Raw genomic sequence first — 16,685 nt, 5'->3', positions numbered from 1 at the left:
TAAGTTTGAATTTTTGGAGTTTTTGGTTATGCGGAAGTGCATAAGTTATGCACCTTCCTTATGCACCCCTCGGCAAGTTTGGTTTTTCTGGGTTTCTGGTCATGCAGAAGTGCATAGGTTATGCACTTTGCTTATGCACCCCTCGGCAGGTTTGAATTTTTGGAGTTTCTGGTCATGCAGAAGTGCATAGGTTATGCACTCTGCTTATGCATTTCTACAGAGAGAAAATGTAGAATTTGAAGTTGTGCAAATGTGCATAAGTCATGCACTCACCTTAAGCAAGTTTTGACAGATATGAAATTTGACAAAATGAGGTTATGCAGAGTTGCATAAGCTATGCACTCTCCTTATGCACTTGCAATAAAGGTGGAAAATGGCAAGAATTGTGGGCAAGTGTGAAAAATACCCTAAAATGAAGAAATATAATTCCATGAAGCATAAACCATGAGAAATTTTCACTAAAAACACATCAATATATACAAAGTGTATCAAAAAGGCATCACACAAGCATGTAAAAATGGATCCTACATAAAAGACCTTTGAGAACTATGCCATTTTAAGTCAAATTCTGCAAATCAACATTTAGCACATAAAACTCCATAAAATCTGCATGAAGTTGCATCTAACCACAAATGAGAAACTCTCCAAGTTTTGCCAAGAAAATGCAGCATTTCTACCTTGAATTCCACAACCCAAATAATCTCAAAACTACAAAAATGACCAACTTACCACCATATTAGCATTAAAAGCACATATACTTAAAAGTCACACACTGAAGGAACGGAAGCGTGAAAAACACAAGATTATACCATTGAATTCAAAAATTTTCACCTAGGGTCACATGCACCATGCAAGATCTATTTTTATCTATTTAATTTCAATGATAAACAACATATTAAAACTCTTTTAATATGTTTTTGGATCTGTATTTGCCATTTAAGATTTTAAAATTAATCAGATTAATTTTAGAACCCTAGATTAAATCAAGAACGATTACACTAACCTCTTGATGTGCCGCAATGTCTCTGCGCCTTTGAGATTCGTCTTCAGGACACCAGATGTTGTCCCTCTAGCTTGTCCACACCAAGAACACCTATGGCAGCCCTTGAACAGCTTCTAAAGCCTTTTCTATTATTTAAAAATTCAAGTTCTGCCTTTTAAGAGATTAGAGATGCAAACAGGACACTAGAAACAATTTCTAGTGTTCTTAATTCAAGAGATTGATGGCTAATCTCTTTGAATTGATGAGAGATGAAGAGAAATAGCTGGAGAGGCTCAAAGTGGCGTGACATATGAGAGGAGAGGCTGCTGGTTGTGTTTTCTTTTCATAACCCCACTTAAATAGCTAGGTTAACACATTAAACCCTAGCCACATGTCACCTTTTGATTAGCTCTAGGTTTAAGTGACCCAATCACATTGTGCCAAGTGTCAAACCTATATTTAATCTTGATTTTAATCATCTTACATGATTAAAAATATTTGGCAAGCTTATGTGTTATGCCATGTGTCACCATCTCATGGTGCCACGTGTCACACTGCAAAATGACCAAAATGCCCCCGTGTCTTAATTTTGAGTTCTTAACCCAAAATAATTATTTTCTTCTTCTAATTAATTTATATCAAATATAAATTAATTAATTAATCTCTATTAATTAATTTCTCATCAATTAAATTCATATTTAAACACTTTAAATATAAATTTAATTTATACTACACATTCAATAATCTAGATTTGGTTTCAAGTCATGCTAGGGACTTTGCAATTTTATTTCAAACAAATCTATTTAATTAATCAATTAAACTCTTTAATTAATTAATTAAATCATATTTAAATAGGTGATAACTTGTGTATGTGTGTGACTTACTAGGCTCATCACTAATTGGCAATGAGACATGATATCAACTCTTAATATCATCAGAACTCTTTCTTACCATAAATGATTTCTCTAAATCATTTTATGAACCTCATAGACCATGGTTAACACCTAGCATAGCATGCCATGGCCACCCAATTAGTAATAAGATTTACCTTAAATGAACCTATAATCATATGTTACCATGCACTAGAATCTCTCTGTTACAAAATCCCAACTCAAGCTGGAGTCATGGTTTATGTCAAACTCCATTTGCTATGAATATTATGTTCTCTTTTAATTCCAGTTCTTGATTAAAAGATTTTTCTCATCGTAAACTCTTTCTCGAATAAATCTATCTGTCTGGCCAGAACTTGAAACATCAAGAACAATTAAATGAACATAGGATTTTAACTCTATTTACTTAGAGGAACAGATTCCATCTTGATCAACACCTACCTCCATATATAACTAGCAGAGCCAACACATGCCCATATACCCATACATAGTACAAGTATGAAAGCAAGATCAAACTCAAACTACCTATATACAAGATAATCGTGCTATCTCAGTCTAAAGATTATATGCATCGATATGATTTATGACAAAACATTGACAAGAGTAAACTCCATGTGCTTGTACTTATCATTTATAAGTGCCTATCATGTTTGTTATATGGCATGAGACTCACCATTCCATCTTATTTATATCTCATATAAATAACTTGGGAACAAACATGAATACAATCTTTCTGGATAAGTCATGTCCTTATTATGAAGTATCCTCGATTGTGAACCTATTTATGATACTTTGTGCTAGAAATATTGTCACTCATATTCTTAACAACTTAAGAATAATATTTCTAACAAAATATCAATGGACCTTTTCTATTACACATAAATATATTATGTAAACGGAAAAGTGGAAATGCCTTTTATTATTAAAATATGTACAAGATACATACTAAATGATATGCTCTAGGGCATACTACTAACAATCTCCCACTAGCACTAGAGCCATTCATTACAATATCTTAGACCTATCTTCTCAAGATGTCGGTCTAACTGAGTCTGTGACATAGGCTTAGTGAATGGATCAGCTGGATTTTCAGCTGATGCTATTTTCTGCATGGCTACATCGCCTCACCCAACTATTTCTCTGATAATGTGGTAGCGCCTTTCTATGTGTTTGGATTTTGGGTGAGACCTTGGTTCCTTAGCCTGTATGACTGCTCCATTGTTGTCACAGTGTAATGAAACTGCTGACTCAATGGAAGGAACTATCAGAAGTTCTCACGAACTTCTTCATCCAAATGACTTCTTTTGCAAGATCTCGATGCAGAATATACTCAAACCTCGAGTGGAATCTGCAATCGTGCTCGCTTGGAACTCTTCCAACCGATCGCACCTCCATTACAAATGAACACATATCCAGAGGTAGACTTTCTATCATCGATATCCGATTGGAAATCGTAATCGATAACCATCCAATTGCAAGTCTCCACCTCCATAAATCAAGAATAAATCCTTAGTTCTTCTTAAGTACTTAAGAATATTCTTGTGACTATCCAGATGTTCCAAACTGGATTGGATTGATACCGCTAGTCAAACTAATAAAGATATGCGATATCCGCCTAGTACACAACATTGCATACATTAAACTTCCAATGGAAGCATATGGAATCCTGGCCATCTTATCTCTTTCTTCAGGTGTCTTTGGAGACATCTCTTTAGAAAGGTGGATACCATGTCTCACTGGTAACAATCCTCTCTTGGAATCAAGCATGTTAAACCTCTTTAACACCTTTTCCAAGTATAGACTTTGGGATAAATCAATTATTCTTTTCGCTCTATCTCTATAGATGCGAATCCCAAGAATATAGGTTGCCTCCCCTAAGTCTTTCATGGAGAATGTATTTGACAACCATACCTTTATAGTCGTCAACATACCTGTATCATTACCCATCAACAGTATGTCATCCACATATAAGACAAGGAAAGTGATAGCACTATCACTAACCTTCTTATATACACATGGCTCATCCTCATTTTTGATAAAACCAAAAGATTTAATGGCTTCATCAAAACGGATGTTCCAACTCCTCGAAGCTTGTTTCAACCCATAAATGGATCGCTTTAGCTTGCATACCTTGGAACCATCTTGGGATTCAAATCCCTTAGGTTGTTCCATGAAAATGTTTTCTTCAATGTATCCATTAAGAAAAGTTGTTTTGACATCCATCCGCCAAATCTCATAATCATAGTATGCACTATTGCTAATAAAATCCTAATTGATTTAAGCATGGCAACAAAGTAGAAAGTCTCCTCATAGTCTATTCCTTGCCTTTGGCGAAACCCTTTCGCTACTAGCCTTGCCTTATAGGTCTCTACCTTTCCATCATAACCAATTTTCTTCTTGAAAACCCATTTGTTCCCTATAGGTACAATACCTTCAGGTGGGTCAACAAGATCCCAAACTTGATTCTTATACATGGAATCAATCTCAGATTTCATAGCATCAATCCATTTTAAAGAGTCTATATCTGATATAGCTTCTTCATAGGTAAGTGGATCATCTCCATGATCTACTTCTTCATGAGTAGACAACTCTTGTTCTTCTTCATGAAGAAAACCATATCTCACTGGTGGGTGAGATACCCTGGTTGTTCTACGAGGAACAGCTGTAGATGTTTCATCAATGGGTATAGGTTGACTAGATGGATCTATATCCATCTGATCTGTTGGTTGGTCAGAATTCTCCAATTCTAACTCTATTTGCCTTCCTTTGCCTCCTTCTTGAACAAACTATTGTTCAAGAAATGTGGCATCTCTACTTATCACAACCTTTTGTGAAGTAGGCAAATAAAAATAATATCCAAAACTATTTTTTGGATATCCAACAAATCTACCTTTTTCTGATCTAGTCTCCAATTTATCAGTGTTTAGCTTTTTGATATAAGCTAGACAACCCTAAATCTTAACATGCTTAAGACTTGGTTTTCTTCCATGCCATATCTCATAAGGTGTGGAAGAAACTGATTTTGATGGAATCCTATTCAGAATATATAAAGCTGATTCTAATGCAAATCCCCAAAAGGAGATTGGCATATCAGTATAGCTCATCATACTACGTACCATATCCAATAAGGTACGATTTCTCCTTTCAGATACACCATTCAGCTGTGGCGTTCCTGGAGGAGTCAGCTGAGAAACAATGCCATGCTCTCTCAAGTATTCATCAAATTCAGTACTCAAATATTCACCTCCACGATCTGATCGAAGAGCTTTAATATTTTTTCCTGTTTGATTTTCTACTTCAGATTTAAATTCTTTGAACTTTTCAAAGGATTCATGTTTGTATTTCATCAAATACAAATACCCAAACCTTGATTTATCATCAGTAAAGGTAATAAAATAATGAAAGCCCCCTCTAGCCATTTCTTTAAATGGACCACATACATCACTATGTATTAGCTCCAAAATATTTTCAGCTCTTAGCCCTTGTCCAACAAAGGGTGATCTAGTCATTTTGCCTTGAAGGCAAGATTCACAAGTTGGAGTAGGCTCAGAGCCCAATGAGGATAGAATCCCCATTTTCTCCAATTTTGCAATCCTATCTTCTGCAATATGACATAACCTTAAGTGCCAAATATATTTTGAACTTGAGTTGGTTTTCACCATGGCAATGCATTCTTTTATATTGCTATACTCTGGGCAGTAAAAACACTTTCTTACTGGCAATGGAAACACTTTCCTGTTGGCAGTGGAAACACTTTCTTACTGGCAATGGAAACACTTTCCTATTGGCAGTGGAAACACTTTCCTTTGCCTTTGTCAGCTTTGGTCTTCCCTTTCTGTTTAGCTATTTTCTTGGAAGGACCAGGAATCTGAAGTTTCTTTTTCTTATTGTCCTTCTTCTTGTTGGACTTTCCAGCGGAAGAAGATGCAACCAAAGCTACCTCTTTTCCTTTATTGCCTGGCATATTCTTTTGGGCAATAACCAGCATGTTGAGTAATTCAGCTAAGGTGCATTCCTGTTTAGTCATATGGAAATTTGTCACAAAATTCCCAAAAGACTCAGGAAGGGACTGAAGGATCAAATCCGTTTGTAGTTGGAAATCCATGTTGAAGTCAAGATGTTCCAACTGCTCAATCAGCCGAATCATCTTGTGGACATGATCCCCAACATTCTGTCCCTCAGACATCCTCATACGGAATAACTGTTTAGATATCTCATACCTAGCATTCCTGCTGTGCTCACCATACAACTCTTGTAGGTGAAGGAGGATCTCACTACCACTCTGCATGTTCTCATGTTGCTTCTGTAACTCATTACTCATGGAAGCAAGCATGTAACACTTAGCTCTCATATCATGCTCCTTCCACTTATCCAAAGTATCATGTTCCTCTTGTGTGGCCTCTGGAGGTAAGGGACCAGGAACATTTGAATCTATAACATATCCTATATGTTCAAGGTTCAGGACAAGTTACAAATTTCTTAGCCAATCAGACAGATTAGGTCCTGTCAACCTGTTGTGATCAAGTATGCTTGCAAGGATATTGGATGGTGGTGGTTGTTTTGTGCTCATTATTATCATAAAATTAATTGCAGAAAATAAACAGATTAATTAGTAAATGTATCATGTAATTAACCAAAATGATTATGGTCTTTTAATCAAATTGGTCCTCCCACTAACTTAGCGAATCCTACACTTCCAAAGTAGAAAACGGAAATCCTAGTTGGATGGATTTCTAGTGGGTGATTGAATTCTTATAATTCTATTGATCATCCTCAGGTACATCCATTATTGGATTTACAATAAACTATAAGTGAGCAACTCCTTGCCCATCACATCTCATGTGAGGTTCAATCCTTTACCTAGCCCCTAATGCTCAAAATCTCAGGTACATCCATTATTGACTTATCTTGCATTAGTTAAGTTGATCCCATTGAGCCAGTAATTATGCAAATAATTTTAATGTCCTCAGGTACATCCAATATTGGCCACCAAACCATTTACATATTTACAACATCTCATGCTTAACAATTATTCTTAAGAAAATCTCTTAAATTAATTGCATCTCATGCAACTATTTAAAATTTCTTAAAATAATTGCCCCAATGGAGGGCTTATGTTATAATTACTTTAATTATAGCATTTCCAACTTAATCATTTGTTTGGAAGATTTTATAGCCATCCTAATTACTATTAAGGTCTCACTTTTCACATTATCCATTTAGCATGCATATATCATATAATTGCATACATTCCCATACATCTCATGCATTCATGGATAAGCGAAATATGGTATGATCATGGACTTTCTAAGGGATTCAATTCTGAGCCACCAAGAATTGAATCTGGGCATTCCTAGGTGCATTTCATTCATTCATTTTACAAGAGTTGCTGAAGGAGTACATAATCAACACTTGATATTGAATTCCTCCCACCGGTCCCACCAATGCTCTTGACCTCCTTGAACTTCTTGCAATCCAATATTACATAGTAATCCTTGGCATACCAAGGCGAATTTACAAGAACTTAAATAAATGAAATTACAACCCAAAAATATTACAAACTTAATAATACATGCCCAAAATAAATTAAAATAAATTAATTAATTTACAATCCCAAAGAAACATAAAAGAAATAAATCCAATCACATTGGTCTTTTATAGTCCATGATCATCCATCATGCATATCACTATTTAACAATTAAATAAAACATACATTCTTAAATTAAATTGAATATCTCATATTCAACTTAAAATTCAGATTTGAATATGATTCAAATAAATTTAAAAATTCAGATTTGAATCTCATTCAAACAAATTTAAAAATTCAGATTTAAATCACATTCAAACAACTTCAAAAATTCAGATTTGAATCACATTCAAACATTTTTTAAAAAATCAGATTTGAATCACATTCAAATATTTTTTTAAAAATCAGATCTGAATTTTATTGAATCAATTTTAAAAAATCAGATTTAAATATGATTCAAACAACTTTAAAAATTCAGATTTGAATCTCATTCAAACAACTTTTAAAATTCAGATTTGAATCACATTCAAACATTTTTTAAAATTCTGATTTGAATCATAATTTAATTGTGTGATTAAAACAACTAATTAAACACTTTAATTAGTCAAAGAATAGGCCTTAGATCATACAACAATTGCAGAATTAAAAGCCAAACTTTGAATCACCCATGGAACCATTGTTGCCGCCACCAATGGTGGCTTCTCCATGTGTGACGCCACATCTCATGATCCAACCAGCAATGAATCTCTTGATCTCATGATCAAACACACAATTAAATTATATAATCAACAATCTAAATGGCAAATATAGTGGCTCTGATACCAATTGAAGGAACGGAAGCGTGAAAAACACAAGATTATACCATTGAATTCAAAAATTTTCACCTAGGGTCACATGCACCATGCAAGATCTATTTTTATCTATTTAATTTCAATGATAAACAACATATTAAAACTCTTTTAATATGTTTTTGGATCTGTATTTGCCATTTAAGATTTTAAAATTAATCAGATTAATTTTAGAACCCTAGATTAAATCAAGAACGATTACACTAACCTCTTGATGTGCTGCAGCGTGTCTGCGCCTTTGAGATTCGTCTTGAGACACCAGATGTTGTCCCTCTAGCTTGTCCACACCAAGAACACCTATGGCAGCCCTTGAACAGCTTCTAAAGCCTTTTCTATTATTTAAAAATTCAAGTTCTGCCTTTTAAGAGATTAGAGATGCAAACAGGACACTAGAAACAATTTCTAGTGTTCTTAATTCAAGAGATTGATGGCTAATCTCTTTGAATTGATGAGAGATGAAGAGAAATAGCTGGAGAGGCTCAAAGTGGCGTGACATATGAGAGGAGAGGCTGCTGGTTGTGTTTTCTTTTCATAACCCCACTTAAATAGCTAGGTTAACACATTAAACCCTAGCCACATGTCACCTTTTGATTAGCTCTAGGTTTAAGTGACCCAATCACATTGTGCCAAGTGTCAAACCTATATTTAATCTTGATTTTAATCATCTTACATGATTAAAAATATTTGGCAAGCTTATGTGTTATGCCATGTGTCACCATCTCATGGTGCCACGTGTCACACTGCAAAATGACCAAAATGCCCCTGTGTCTTAATTTTGAGTTCTTAACCCAAAATAATTATTTTCTTCTTCTAATTAATTTATATCAAATATAAATTAATTAATTAATCTCTATTAATTAATTTCTCATCAATTAAATTCATATTTAAACACTTTAAATATAAATTTAATTTATACTACACATCCAATAATCTAGATTTGGTTTCAAGTCATGCTAGGGACTTTGCAATTTTATTGCAAACCAAATCTATTTAATTAATCAATTAAACTCTTTAATTAATTAATTAAATCATATTTAAATAGGTGATAACTTGTGTATGTGTGTGACTTACTAGGCTCATCACTAATTGGCAATGAGACATGATATCAACTCTTAATATAATCGAACTCTTTCTTACCATAAATGATTTCTCTAAATCATTTTATGAACCTCATAGACCATGGTTAACACCTAGCATAGCATGCCATGGCCACCCAATTAGTAATAAGATTTACCTTAAATGAACCTATAATCATATGTTACCATGCACTAGAATCTCTCTGTTACAAAATCCCAACTCAAGCTGGAGTCATGGTTTATGTCAAACTCCATTTGCTATGAATATTATGTTCTCTTTTAATTCCAGTTCTTGATTAAAAGATTTTTCTCATCAGAAACTCTTTTCTGAATAAATCTATCTGTCTGGCCAGAACTTGAAACATCAAGAACAATTAAATGAACATAGGATTTTAACTCTATTTACTTAGAGGAACAGATTCCATCTTGATCAACACCTACCTCCATATATAACTAGCAGAGCCAACACATGCCCATATACCCATACATAGTACAAGTATGAAAGCGAGATCAAACTCAAACTACCTATATACAAGATAACTGTGCTATCTCAGGTCTAAAGATTATATGCACTGATATGATTTATGACAAAACATTGACAAGAGTAAACTCCATGTGCTTGTCATAAGTGTCACTGGTTCGGCCTACTTATCATTTATAAGTGCCTATCATGTTTGTTATATGGCATGAGACTCACCATTCCATCTTATTTATATCTCATATAAATAACTTGGGAACAAACATGAATACAATCTTTCTGGATAAGTCATGTCCTTATTATGAAGTATCCTCGATTGTGAACCTATTTATGATACTTTGTGCTAGAAATATTGTCACTCATATTCTTAACAACTTAAGAATAATATTTCTAACAAAATATCAATGGACCTTTTCTATTACACATAAATATATTATGTAAACGGAAAAGTGGAAATGCCTTTTATTATTAAAATATGTACAAGATACATACTAAATGATATGCTCTAGGGCATACTACTAACAATCCCCACCTCACTAAAAACACAAGCCATCTACTGCAGACACCCTCTTTGCTGCAGATTTCATTTGTCCTCTGCATGAACCAGATTGCAGCTCCTGCACAGATTATGCAGCAAAAACTTATCAGTTTTTGGGAGAGTTTGAAGGATAAAATTTTCAAGTTAAGGGTCACTCCCCCAACAGTTCACCAGCCTTTCTTCATGGAATTACATCTACAAGGGACAAGATTTAACAATGTCAAAAATTGAATTTGGGGAGATTTAAGATAGAACAAAATTAATAAAAATGAAAGTAAATTAGCAAAAGCAAAATAAAAGGACTTGGGATGCCTCCCAAGAGGGCTACTTTATAGTCCTTAGCTGGACTTTTCATGAATTGCACTGAAAAGAGGTGAGGGATGGGATAGCTTGTAACAGCTTGCTCCCTTTATTGGGTTTCCAGTTATGTAATGCTTCAATCTATGCCCATTGACCTTGAAATTGCCAGATTTTTCACTCCAAATTTCAATTGCTCCATAAGGGAAAACCTTAGAAACTCTATATGGACCAGTCCACCTTGACTTGAGTTTTCCGGGGAACAATTTCAATCTTGAGTTAAACAACAAAACTAAATCACCTTCTTTGAATTCCTTTTTCCTCAGATGCTTATCATGCCAAACTTTAGTTCTTTCTTTGTAAATACGGGCACTTTCATAAGCATCCATCCTTAATTCCTCAAGCTCATTAAGTTGTAACAACCTTTTTCTCACCAGCTTGCTTAAGATCAAAATTCAAGGTTTGAATGGCCCAATATGCTCTATGTTCTAGCTCCACAGGTAAATGACAAGACTTACCATACACCAACCTAAAGGGAGTAGTTCCTATAGGGATTTTGTAGGCAGTCCTATATGCCCATAAAGCATCATCTAGTTTGATAGACCAATCTTTCCGAGAATTGTTCACTGTTTTCTCCAAAATATGCTTGAGCTCTCTGTTAGAAATTTCAACTTGTCCTGAAGTTTGAGGGTGGTATGGTGTAGCTATCTTGTGCACTACACCATACTTCCTCATTAGGCTCTCAAATTGCTTATTACAAAAATGGGAACCTCCATCACTAATTATAGCCCTAGGAGCTCCAAATCTGCTCAAGACAAATTTCTTCAAGAATTTCACTACCACTCTAGCATCATTAGTTGGAGTTGCAATAGCTTCCACCCACTTTGACACATAGTCAACTCCAACTAAGATGTATCTATTACCATATGAAGGAGGGAATGGCCCCATAAAATCTATTCCCCAAACATCAAATAATTCCACTTCAAGAATATTATTTAGGGGCATTTGATCTCTTTTTGACAAATTTCCACTCCTTTGACATTTATCACAATCCGACACAAATTTCCTCACATCCTTAAAAAGATTTGGCCAAAAGAAACCAGCTTGCAAAATTTTACTAGCTGTTTTAGAGATTCCAAAATGTCCTCCATAATCTAAAGCATGGCAATGATGCAAAATACTCTGTGTCTCCTCTTCAGGAATACACCTCCTTATTAAACCATCACAACATCTCCTGAAGAGTAAAGGATCATCCCATCTATAAAATTTCACCTCATGCAAAAACTTTTTCTTTTGTTGCCATGTCATACCTAGAGGTAAAACTCCACAAGATAGATAATTCACAATGTCTGCATACCAAGGTAGTTTAGCAACAAGAGAGAAAAGTTGTTCATCCAAGAAAAACTCATCAATAGGGATTTCATCCAATTCTTCATCATCCAATTTCAGTCTACTAAGGTTATCAGCAACTACATTTTCAGCTCCCTTCTTATCTCTAATCTCTAAGTCAAACTCTTGTAGCATCAGAATCCACCTAATGAGTCTAGGCTTAGCCTCCTTTTTACGGAGCAAATACCTGATGGCTGCATGATCTGAAAATATAACCACCTTTGAGTCAATAATGTAAGGTCTGAATTTTTCCAATGCAAAGACAATTGCTAAAAATTCATTTTGATTTGTTGCATAATTTGTTTGATCCTCATCCAGTGTTGTACTAGCATAATAAATAGCATAAGCCTTTTTGTCCTTTTTTTGACCAAGAACAGCCCCAATTGCATAGTTGCTAGCATCACACATAATTTCAAAAGGTAGGCTCCAATCAGGTGGTTGCATGATTGGTGCAGTGATAAGAGCTTGCTTCAACCTGCAAAAGGCATCCAAACACTCTTGGTCAAATATAAATGGTGTATCATTACTTAACAAATTAGACAAAGGTTTGGCTATTTTAGAAAAATCCTTGATAAAGCGTCTGTAGAACCCGGCATGTCCTAGGAAACTTCGAATTCCCTTGACATTGGTAGGAGGAGCCATCTTCTCTATCACTTCAACTTTGGCTTTATCAACCTCTTTTCCTCTGTCAGACACCAAATGTCCAAGCACTATCCCTTCCTGGACCATGAAATGACACTTTTCCCAATTTAACACAAGGTCGATTCGCACATCGCAAAACTTTAGAAAGGTTAGCCAAGCATATGTCAAATGAAGATCCATAAACAGAAAAATCGTCCATAAAAACCTCCATTATGTCTTCAATGAAATCTGAGAAGATTGCCATCATGCACCTTTGAAAAGTGGCTGGTGCATTACACAACCCAAATGGCATCCTCCTATAAGCAAAGGTTCCATATGGACAAGTAAAAGTGGTTTTCTCTTGATCATTTGGATGGATAGGGATTTGGAAAAAACCTGAATATCCATCTAAATAGCAAAAGTAAGAATGCCTAGCTAGTCTTTCCAACATTTGATCAATGAAGGGAAGTGGAAAATGATCTTTTCTAGTGGCAACATTTAGTTTTCTGTAATCTATGCACATTCGCCAACTAGTCACTGTTCTGGTGGAAATTAATTCATTATTTTCATTTTTGACAACTGTCATTCCACCCTTTTTTGGGACAACATGTACTGGGCTCACCCAAGTACTGTCTGAGATGGGATATATGATCCCTGCATCAAGCAACTTCAAAATTTCCTTTTTAACAACTTCTTTCATATTTGGGTTCAACCTCCTCTGATGTTCAATAGATGGCTTACAATTTTCTTCCAAAATGATTCTATGCATGCAAAAGTGTGGGCTTATTCCCTTAATGTCATCTATGGTGTATCCTAAGACTTTCCTAAATTGTCTCAACACTCTTAACAACTTATCAGCCTCTAAGGTACTCAAGTTTGCATTTACAATTACTGGATAAGTGTTATTAGTGCCAAGAAATTCATACCTGAGCTAAGAAGGAAGTTGCTTAAGTTCTACCTTAGGTGCATCTTCTTCCTTGAATGATGGTTGCTTAGATTCTGCTTTTTCCTTTTGTGTGAGTTGAAAAACTGGAGCGTAGTGAATGGTGGACTTCCTCTAAGTGTTGAGCATATGCACTACATGAGGGTTGTCATAGTCTATGCCTCCTCCATGAACCAAACAATTTTCAAGTGGATCTTCTGGATATTTCTTTCTGAAGTGTTCTTCAACCAGCTCATCAATGATATCAACTCTCAAGCAAGTATCAGCTTCAGAATGATGCTTTTTCATAGTGTTATTAATATTGAAAACCAATTGCTCTTCACCAACCCTAAGAGTCAATTTTTCTCCCTTAACATCAATCAATGCTCTATTTGTAGCTAGAAAGTGTCTTCCAAAGATGATTGGGATATTAAAATCTTCCTCCATGTCAAAGATGACAAAGTCAACAGGTATTTAGAACTTACCAACCTTTAGAGGCACATTATACAAAATACCTTAAGGATACTTAATTGACTCGCTACCAATCAAGAGAAATGTGGGTTGGTTTAAGATCTCCCATGTTGAGCTTCTCATAAATGGAAAGGGGCATAAGGCTAACACTAGCCCCTAAATCACATAAAGCTTTTGTAGAACATGATTCCCCAATGTGGCATGGAATTGAAAAACTCCCTGGATCCTTGAGCTTTGGAGGAAGTTTCCTTTGGAGGATAGCACTACATTCTTCTGTCAAAGCTACAGTTTCATCATCTTCAAGTTTCCTCTTGTTTGAGAGAATTTCTTTCAAGAATTTTGCATAAGAGGGCATTTGTGAAAGAGCATCAACAAAAGGCACATTTATGTAAAGTTTCTTCAAAACCTCTAAGAACTTCCCAAATTGCCTATCAAGCTTGGCTTTGTGAAATCTTTGTGGAAAGGGAAGTTGTGGCTTGTAGGGTTCAGGAGGTATATATTTCTCTTCCTTCTCTTCAATTTCCTCTTTACATTTTTCTGCACTCTCTTGTTTTTCACTCTCATCAGTATTTTTCTCATTTTCTCTCTTCTCACTGTTTTCACTCTTCTCGTGTTTTTCACTCCCATCATTATTTACAACTCTCCCACTTCTTAAAGTAATAGCTTGACATTGCTCTCTTTGGTTTTCTGGTTGACTTGGCAGTTTTCCAAAAGATTTAGCACTTGAGGAAGATGCTTGTTGTGCAATCTGGATTTCCAGCATTCTGTTATGTGTTTGCATCTGTTCCAGCCTTGCTTTCATCTCTCTCATCTCCTCATCATGCTTATTTTGGTTAGCAAGAATCTGTTGCAATAAAGCTTCAGTGGTGGAATTTCGTTCTTGCTGTTTTGGTGGAGGGTTCATATTTTTCTGCTGAAAATTAGGCAATGGTTGCCTATTTTGCTGATATGGAACTCCTTGTTGCTGATGTGGTTGAAAATTCTGATTTTGAACTTGATTTTGCTGATTTCCCCATGAAAAGTTGGGATGATTCCTCCAATTTGGATTGTAAGTTTGAGAGTAAGGATTCCCAATTTTCTTGTTTCCATAATTACCAACATATGCTGCTTGTTCTCCATAATCTACTCCACAGCTGGTAGTTTCCTCTGCATAAGCCACTTGTTGTGAACTTCCAGCTGATGATGATGAACTAACCAACATACTCAGATCTTCCATCTTCTTAGCAAGGACATTTGTAAGTGCATCAAACTTTGCATTAATCATGTTGAATGGATCAAGATCATACATTCCAGCAGCTTGCCTTTTTTGAGTTGGAGCTGGTCCTCTTGGACTACTCCAAAGATTAGTATTCTTTGCAATTTTCTCCAATAGCTCATAAGCTTCATCTTCATGCTTCATAATAAATTCCCCTCCTGTTTGAGCATCAATAATCCCTCTGATTGCAGGAGTGACATTTGTGTAAAAATTCTGATTTATCATCCATTTTGGAATGGCATGATGTGGGCATAATCTCTCTAATTCCTTCCATCTGATCCATGACTCATATAAAGTTTCATCTTCTCTTGGTCTGAAAGCTGTCATTTGATTCCTCAACTCTTGAGTTTTTCCAGGTGGAAAATATTGTGCAAGAAATGCATCAGTGAGTTGCTCCCAATTTGTAATGGAGTTGTGAGGTAAAGAGTCAAGCCAATCCAATGCTCTATCTTTTAAAGAGAACGGGAATAGCTTCAATCTTGCTGCATCATCAGACACTCTAGGTTGTTTTTGCATGTCACAGATCATAGCAAACTTCTTCAAATGTGTGTGTGGATTTTCAGAAGGATGACCTCCGAATTGAGAATTTTGAATCATTTGAAGAACTCCAAAATCCATCTTGTAGCTATGTGCATCAATCCTTGGTCTTGCTATGCTCTCTCTCAAATCATCAAAACGAGGAAAAGCATGATCCATCATACTTCCCCTAGGCACGTTTGCATTAACAACTTCTTCCCCTTAGGCTGCATCTTCATTGTTTTGACCATTTCCAGCATTACCAACACCAATTCTAATTCTTTCATCAGCCATGTCTGCTTCTAATTCAGTTTCTCTCAATGCTTCTTTCCTTTTTCTGGTTTCTTTCTTGTTGGCCTTACAAAATTTCTCAATTTCAGGATTAAATAATAAGGATGTGTCACTTGCGCTTCTAGCACTTCTCATAAAAGATTAAAAGTACCTGAAAAATAATAAACAAGCACAAAATGAAAATATAACAAAGATAAAACTAAAAACAACTAAAATAATCAAGAATTCAATCTCAAACAAACAACTCCCCGGCAACGGCGCTAAAAACTTGATGCGTCCCTACCGCAAGTGCACGGGTCATACAAGTAGTATAGAAAAGATATCGATCCCACGAGGAGTTGTGTTAATGATTGAATTTTTGATATAAAAAGTTGAGTAAATTGAAATATTTTTGAAATTAAAGTAATGAATTGATGGGTAATGGAGTATGAAATCTAAATTTGCAAAATTAATATTCTATTCAACAATGTATTAATTAAACTAAAATTGCATCAAATTGAAATAAGCAAGTTCAAATATGGCAATATTCAAAATGGCAAGTGATTAAATTCGATTAGAAATTAACAATGGTAAAACGGCGATTC

The 16,685-nt window shown here is 35.2% G+C and overlaps 1 non-coding gene across 1 annotated transcript; it reads left to right on the top strand.

Annotated features, from left to right (window-relative positions):
* Positions 1-15,529: 15,529 nt before the first annotated feature.
* Positions 15,530-15,637, top strand: LOC131181897 (small nucleolar RNA R71). Its single transcript, XR_009150371.1, has one exon. It is a non-coding gene; the product is annotated as a small nucleolar RNA R71 (small nucleolar RNA).
* The last annotated feature ends 1,048 nt before the right edge of the window (positions 15,638-16,685 follow it).

This window comes from Hevea brasiliensis, chromosome 7, assembly GCF_030052815.1.
Source record: "Hevea brasiliensis isolate MT/VB/25A 57/8 chromosome 7, ASM3005281v1, whole genome shotgun sequence".
Classification (NCBI taxonomy): Eukaryota; Viridiplantae; Streptophyta; class Magnoliopsida; order Malpighiales; family Euphorbiaceae; genus Hevea; species Hevea brasiliensis.
Note: the sequence above shows the minus strand (reverse complement) of the source record. Positions and strands in the feature narration are given on the sequence as shown.